The sequence below is a fragment of the Dermacentor variabilis genome, chromosome 7 (assembly GCF_050947875.1).
Source record: "Dermacentor variabilis isolate Ectoservices chromosome 7, ASM5094787v1, whole genome shotgun sequence".
In the NCBI taxonomy this organism is placed as follows: Eukaryota; Metazoa; Arthropoda; class Arachnida; order Ixodida; family Ixodidae; genus Dermacentor; species Dermacentor variabilis.
The window spans coordinates 174,824,898-174,831,381 of record NC_134574.1 but is presented as its reverse complement, the minus strand read 5'-3'; the positions used below and the strand labels follow the sequence as shown (position 1 = coordinate 174,831,381).

At 51.1% G+C, this 6,484-nt stretch overlaps 1 protein-coding gene across 4 annotated transcripts in view; it reads right to left on the bottom strand.

Annotated features, from left to right (window-relative positions):
- Positions 1-6,484, bottom strand: part of LOC142588516 (uncharacterized) — an 87,089-nt gene that overhangs the window by 45,002 nt on the left and 35,603 nt on the right. The gene's annotated exons all lie outside the window — the stretch shown is intronic.

Here is a 6,484-nt window from a genome sequence, read left to right as displayed (position 1 = left end):
TAATTCAAAATCTCTTATTTCGAATTGACAGATAATTTAAACTGATCGGTTGGCCATCATTATCACCATCATTTATTGTTCAAGCCCCATGCATAATGGGGGAGCATGTACACCAGCAATCACAGCAGCTATGAAAACAACAAAAAAGGACACAATATATATAAACATGTCAGGGGCGCAAACTGTATGGTCGTTGAAGGCATAGAGAACGTAAGGCATGGCAGAGGTGTGGGTAATTATTTCTGGAAATAGGCTTTCAGTAGGGGATTAAAATTTTGTGGATCAGACTCATTAACTCCAAATTCTGGCAGCTATATCCACTGATGGGCAAGAACAATTTATTAAATGTGATGGTAGTACCATGTAGGCCAATGTACACTAGTGGGATGTTGCGCCAACTGAGAAATGAATCCTGTCCGGCTAGCAAGTGTGTTAGCAAGTGGTTGGCAAGCCACGCAGCCTGCTCTTTGTATCTTCCCTGTCACCGGTGGTGATGCTGTGGTGGACGATGACGAGGTGGAGGCTGCGCAAAAATGTTGCAATGAGCACATTGCCCCATCACCCCCAACATGGAGTGGAAAGACCTCAGGGCTTGTAAAAATTCGCGAAGCGTACCCAACGTCCATGACGTGTATTAACTGGAGCGGGCTACAATGTTGGGTGTTGCGGCTGGACACCTGAGGGTGCACCGGAGTTCCCTGGTTCGTCAGATGTATGCTGGCTTCAGCTGGTCAATAGAAACGCGGATGTCCGTCCCGTTCATGTGCATGGTGGAATTTTTGTCATCGCTATGGACAACCCAGTAGGGTCTGCTATAAGGTGGCTGGAAAGGCCTGCCGGCTGTGTCGACGTGGAGGAAAGCATGTGTGCGTGCTGCCCAGTCCTTAAAAACGAAAGGCATAGGCTTGCAGTGATGTGCTGAAGGTGACGGGTGGAAGCCAGTGATGGTGCATCAGAGCCGGGCAATGAAATCAGTGGGATCTGGCGTGGAAGTGTTGAATGGTAGCACGGCAAGAAATTCGCCTGGGAGAGGAAGTGGTTCCCCGTAAACAAGCTCTGCAGGCTTGAAGGTGGTGCAAAGACCTAGTGCGACAGCTGGAATAGCCTCGACCCAGGCTGAGTTTGGGTGACATATGACGGTTGCTTTGGATTGTCGGTGGAAGTGCCCGGTCAACCCACTGGCACAGGGGCGGTAAGTGGTTGTCCTCAAGTGCTCAAACCCGATGGTGCGCCCAAGAAGTCTGAAAAGTTGCGATTCCAACAGTCGTACTTGATCAGTTGTGACGCCGCGAGGGGAAATCCAGCCGGTGAAGAAGGCCGAGGCGATGTCTTCGGCGGTGATTCTCTTGAGGGGCCATGCCTCAGGCCAGTGAGTATATTGATCTACGGCTGTGAGGCAGCAGCGATAAGGTCCAGCTGGGGGGGGGGAGGGGGGAGGGGACAAGTCCTATGACATCAACGTGGTGTTGAAACCGACCAGAAGGCTGAGGGAATGCTCCAAGCAGTGAAATAACATGCCTGGTAACCTTGGCGGGTTGGCATTGAAGGCAGGAGCGTGCCCAGGTGCGGTAGTCATGCTGCATAGAGGGACAGACGTAGCGGTAAGCCACAAGATGTGTAGAGATGCGGATGCCGGGATGGCTCTGGTTGTGCCGCTGGTTGAAGAGGCCACGGCGATGAGATGGGGGCACGTATGGTCTAGTTTGGCCCATGGACATGTCACAGTGGATAGCGGTTGTCGACCCAGGTATGGGGACTTGTTGCAGCTGTAGCAAGGACCGGCCCTTAAGGAGTTCTTGCAGTTCGGTGTCTGTTTGAGCACCAGCGAGGACGTCAGCTGTTATCAGCAGAGAGCTGATACCTGACACACATGAAAGTCCGTCGGCAACCACGTTACCTTTCCCGCTGACATGCTGGATGTCGGTAAACTTGGCAACGAACAAGAGCTGGTTCTGGCTGGACCGGCAAAAGTTTATCACGGCGTTGAGAAAAGGCTTAGGTTAGAGGTTTGTGGTCGGTATAACTGGTGCAGTGCTGTGCTTCAAGAATCTGGTGGAAGTGCTGAAGTGCTTTGTATATGGCGAGAAGCTCTCTGAAGTAAGCTGGCCAGTTCCTTTGGGTGGGAGTCGTAGTTGGTGGAGCTGTTTGTGGAAAGGGACGGCTTCCGAGTGGAGAGTTTCTTGGAGAAGAAAGCCAAGGGAAGCCAGGTGGTGTCTACGCATTGTATAAGGGAGGCGCCAACAACGAAACTGGAGGCGCCTGTGAAGAGTCCCAAGGGAGCATCTGGCATGGGATGAGAGAGAAGCATGATGCTCCACAGAGGCACTTTGCATTCTTCAAGAAGTTTCCCTAAAGCTGACGTCCTGGTGACGAGCTGGTTTCCTCGTAGACCAGCCAAGGTATCATGGAGGAGCCTGGCGGTCAGCTGCGTGCAGCAAGAAGCGCCTGTAGAAGTTAAGCATGCCGAGCAAACGGTGGGTCTTTAGCAGTGGAGCATCAAGGATAATTTTGCAGGTCTAAGATGCAGTGAGACAACAATCTAATTCCTCTGATGAAATTTTATGGTCGAGGAAGGTGACGATGGGGGCGTCGAGAGTGCTCTTTTGGGCATTGACGAATAGGTCTTGCTAATCAAGGCACTGGAAAACTAGATGAAGGTGTCCGTGGTGTCCTTCGGCGTTTCAGGAGAAGACCAATATATTGCCACATCCTATATGGTCACCGCGGGTATGTGCCAAGCGATGACGACGACGCTGAAGTAGCGCGCGAGTGGAAAAACTGAGACGACAACGACGTCGCGTTGACTGCTCTGATAAAGTGCTTCCATACGTCCTCTACGCCGGCTTTCCCGTCTTCTACTAGGCTGTGATAATATCATCAAGATAGACAAAGAAGCCAAGACTGCGGACGACTTCGTCGATGAAATGTTGAAAGGTTTTTCCAGCGTTTCTCAGGGCAAAGCTCATGAAGGGAAACCTTAACAAGCCAAAGGAGGTAATGATCGCGGTTTTTGGGATGTCTTCCAGACTGACGGTTATCTGCATGTAGGCCTTCACCAAGCCTAGCATAGAGAAGATGTGGCAGCGATGTATGCGATGGGCGAAGTCCTGCATGTGGTGGATGAGAAGAATGCGGCTGTCGGGGATGGTATGGGCATTGAGAGCGCAGTAGTCCCCAGAGGGTCGCCAGCCTTTGGTCTTCTTCAGGACAAGGTGAAGCGGCCAGGCCTCTAGGCCGTTGGAGCAGCGGGCGATCCCTTCACGGAGCATGGCTTACAGGCGCGGCAGAAAACCAGAGGGCCCAGAGTGGTCCTGATGTAGTGTACAGTTGTGCGTTGCACATCCCATAGCAGCCTGCTGAGACGTGTCAAACCGGAAAATTCTGCAAGGATGACGTGGCACAGTGAAGGATTCTCCACACTGAGTATGTTTATGCTAGGCTGGTGGACGGTCTTGTGCTGGCTTGGGGAAGTAAGTCCCATTGTCACGACGAGTTGGTCATGGTGGCAGTCCTGGAGGAGGTTGTGGTGTGCCAAGAAGTCTGAGCTAGCTCGATGATTGGCTCGATGACATCGGCGAGAACGAAATTCCAATGGAGGTCATGGCATAGGGTTTTTAGTAGGACGTGCAGATGGAGCGAGCCGTAGGTCTTGATGGTGGACGGGTTCACCACAGTGAGCTCAAAAGACGTAGATAGACAGGGACCTTGAAGATGAGCTCATAGATAGCAGCAAATGTCAGAGCCGCAGTTGACAAGGAACCACTGCCTTGTGATTTGATTGGTCACGAAGATGCGGCGGCCTCCAGGTTGGCAGCTCACAGCCACATCTACAAGCTGCCGTTGGCGTTTCCCTTATGTCCAGTGGAGCAGGGTGGTCAGCATTGTTGGGCTCTGTCCCCGAAGTGTTAACGCTAGTAGCGTCGGCCAGTGTCACCAGGCTGCTGCGATCAGCCAGCGTTAGGGTCATGGCTCTGTGAGCAGTAGCGGGGGCACGTCGTTGGGCGTTGATCAAGGTGCTGTTGAATGGAGCTGAGCTGTTGGGTGATACCGTCGATTTGGTGCGCAAGTTCTCTGGTATCTAATGGAGCAGCGACAGCCTGGATGGTGGGAGACTGCGGCGGCAAAGAGGCCTCAATGACGCGATCAGCGGTCTCTGCAAGTTGGTCTAGAGGAGCGTAAGCTGAGCCTGCAGAATGACCTGGATGTCTGGTGGCAGTCGTTGAAGCCATAGTGTTCGCAGGAGAGAATCGTGGAATTGTGTGTTGCCCATGAGAGCACGCACATGGCGGAGGAACTGCGAACATTTGTGCTCGGCGAGTTGTGCGGACAGAATAAGTTGCCGCGGTCTTCCGAGAGCAACAGGCGGCAGGCGAGTTCAGTCTTGAGGTGCTAATATAGGTTGGCCGCTGGTAGGTTGGCGAGGATATCCCGGACCTCGTTGGCATAACGGCTGTCTAGGTGGGCGACTAGGTAATTGTAGCGCGTTCGTCCTGGGTGATGCGCACTAGGGAGAACTGGGCCTCGACTTGTGCGAACCATACCTCAGGCGAGTCCACCCAAAACAGCGGGACCTTGATGGCAACATGGCAGACACTAAGTGGAGCAGTGTCTGGGATGCTGACTGCAAGGGTTCTGACGTCTTCAGCCGAGCCGGTAGGCGCGGCCGTTGTTGTGTTGGTGTCGCCAGGATGCTGTTGCACGGGATCATTGAGTCGGTGCTGCTGCTCCTGAAGCTGCTGCTGTTGCTTTTGGGTCATCTCTTATTGGGTCTGAAGCTACCTCTGGAGCAGTTTTATCTGTTGTTGAAGGGCCTCCTGGTCATCCATGGCAATGCATAATGTCTGTCGTCTGGGTCACCATTGTGGGATGTTGCGTCAACTGAGGAACGCATCCCAACATAGAAAAAGTGCAGCAGTAGCAGGTGATCATACCAGCACTTTGAGTGTCTGGTTAGCAAGTGTCTTTTTCAAGCCACGCAGCCTGCTTTTTGTATCTTCCCTGTCACAGGCGGTGATGGTGCGGTGGCGGTTTGTTATCGGCGATGCACTGCAGCTTGCAGCTGGACATGTTGGACACGTTCAACATGGAGTCATTTCTTGTGCACCTAGCACCACTCAGTGGTTAGTCCAGGCACTACCACTTTTAGAATAGGTACAAACTTTCCCGCTCTGGTGATGTGATTTTTAACAAACCTTTTTGCAAACTAATGTGTGTGTGTTGTAGCGAAAAAGTTCATGGCTGCCGTGATCGAGATAAAAAAAAAAAATGCTGCTCGTGATTACGCTGCACTAACATCAAATTTCTGCTATCAAAAGAATCGAAGCATATCAAATGTCAAATCATGTAGTCGGCTTTGTTATCTGACAGTGTTGAGCAGTGATAATTACACGAAAATGACACCAGCTGTTCATTAGCAAGCTTTGGTTTGGAGTCCGGTATTTTTCTTCCACCAAAGTAAATTTCTGAAGCTCCACCACATGTCAAACATGTGAACCTGGCATTTCCAGCCAATTTCCAAGAGCATCGGTTCCGCTTCTCTGTCCCAGTGAAGGGCGCATTCATTCCTCCCATGGTGGTAGCGTCCCGCGTGAGCGTGCCATGAGAAGAGCGTCCCGCTTGCAACAATGCTGCACCCGTACCTGAATTAAGAGATGAGGACTCGAGCACAAGTTCGAAAATGACAGCACCTCAGAGTCAAGCTCTGAAGGCGACAATGTTTTGAGTCAGCCTGCAACATCCGCAGCTGTTCACCGGTGAGTTTCGTTTACAGCCTTGAGCGGCCTCCTTCATCATACGCACTTATCTGCTTATCTCTGTGCATGAGCTGAGAGCTATACTGGTTATCTGCAGGGTCCGTACTTCGGTTGGTCGGGATGTGCAGGTACCGGCTGCAAAGAAAATTCAGTTTACGCCAAGAAGGCCACCCAGAGCATATCTCGGCCCAGCATTATGGAGCAGTGCAAGACAGTTTACGACGGCGTAGGATTTCTTTGCGCTCTTCTTTAGAGCGGACTTGATAAAGGCCCTCTGTAAAAGTACAAACAAATATGTTTGGATAGATATCCTGGAGTTGCACTGCTATGCTGAGAGAGATGGGTCCTGGAAAGAGGTGACTCCAGACAAGTTACTGAAGTTCACTGGACTTGTAATTTATATGGGCATTGCATACGTGCTGCACATCCATATACTATACTGGAATGCTAGTAGGCTTCTTTCAGGGCTTCTTCCATTAAATATTTTGCCAAGACGGTTTTCAGCACTGCTGCGCTTCCCAAGTGTGACTGATCCGGAGGCAACCACTGTAGCTTCGTGCAGCAAGCTGCACCAGATATCATGGCTTCTGCCACATGTGAATACATAAGCAGAACATTTTTAGCCTGCACGGAACCTCTATTTGAATGAAAAATTATTGAAAGAAAAAGGCAGATCAGGTATTAGGCAATACGTGCTGAACAAAAGTGTAGAGTGAGGTTATAAATTGTAG